The following is a 1,446-nucleotide window of genomic DNA, read 5'->3' as shown; positions in this document are numbered from 1 at the left end:
GGCACAACACCCAGCTAATTTTTAGTTGTAGTTGTCGTTGTTTGGTAGGCCCAGGCTGGATTTGAACCCACCAGCTCTGGTGTATGTGGCTGGCGCCTTAGCCACTTGAGCTACAGGTGCAGAGCCTAAAGAATTATCTTTCTAGAGTCTGTTAGCCATTTCAGAACTTTGGAAATGTAATGGTCAATTCATTAGAAAGAAACAGTATGAGGCATTGGTGGTAGATGTAGACTAGTATTTATTTGTTGACTTAATACTAGGGTTCCAAAATATCCATAAAATATTATTATATTTATTACAAGAGGATATTTAAGTTATTTGTTAGAATTATAATATTGTGAAATATTAATGACAACCCCCCAAAATTACTGTGGGTTTCACTCAAAATAAAAAGATAATTCTCGGGCAGCTCCTGTTGCTCAGTGGGTAGGGCACAGGCCCCATATACCAAGGCCAGTGGAGGGTTTGCACCCAGCCCCAGACAAACTGCAACAACAATAAAATAGCCGGGCATTGTGGCCGGTGCCTGTAGTCCCAGCTACTGAGGAGGCTGAGGCAAGAGATTTGCTTAAGCCCAGGAGTTAGAGGTTGCTGTGAGGATGCCACAGCACTCTCCCAAGGGCAACAAAATGAGACTCTGTCTCTAAAAAAAGAAAGGAAAAAGATAATTCTACAGTAAAAAAGAAAAATAATAATAACAAAGAGGCATGCTACTGACTTTCCCCTCCCCCAATAGTCTCAACATTTTATAAAAGAAAAATGTGTAATTTATCATAAAAATAAAGAGCTAAATATTCACTATAAGTAACAAAAAATCCTCCAGATGTTACAAAAAAATTTCACTGCTGCTCTCCATCTAATTATAAGGTTTTGAAAAAGTCTAAATTGTGTAGCATTAACTACAATAAGGATGTCTTGTAACACTAAATTCATCTCTGGTTTCAATTTCTTTCCTTCATGAAAGATACAGTAAATGAAAAAGATCTCTGTTGGAGATACAAATTTAGTAGTTTTTGGCATAGATGGTATTTGAAACCACGATTATCCCCTGAGATACAGGGTATAATAAAAGAAGTCTTAGTGTAAACCTTGGGAAATACTAACATTTATGAGCTAGCAAGAAGAAGAAAAAGAGAAGTTAACTGAATTTTATTTGCTAACATTTATGTATTTAGTTTTTACCTTTTGCTAAACTCTTTAAGAGAATTTTGTCATTTAATCTTCACAACACTGTGAGGGAGAAATTGCTACTATCTCCATTTTACATCATGCCCAAGGCCATACTGCTATTTATTTACAGAGCTAAAATACAAAAAGTTGGTCAGTCTGATTCCAGAGTACTATTGAAATTAAGTGAGTACATTAGAAATTCCACTACCCAGTGATAAGGAGGACAAACTTGAGAAGATAGCCAAGAATGCAGAGGAAAAAAGAAATGCTGGGCAG

The 1,446-nt window shown here is 36.4% G+C and overlaps 1 pseudogene; it reads left to right on the top strand.

Annotated features, from left to right (window-relative positions):
- Positions 1 to 45: 45 nt before the first annotated feature.
- On the top strand, positions 46 to 207 carry LOC111727802 (annotated as a pseudogene).
- The last annotated feature ends 1,239 nt before the right edge of the window (positions 208 to 1,446 follow it).

Source organism: Otolemur garnettii, unplaced genomic scaffold (genome assembly GCF_000181295.1).
Source record: "Otolemur garnettii isolate 467f Iridium unplaced genomic scaffold, OtoGar3 scaffold00124, whole genome shotgun sequence".
Classification (NCBI taxonomy): Eukaryota; Metazoa; Chordata; class Mammalia; order Primates; family Galagidae; genus Otolemur; species Otolemur garnettii.
The sequence above is the reverse complement of the archived record's forward strand: the minus strand, read 5'-3'. Positions and strand labels throughout refer to the sequence as shown.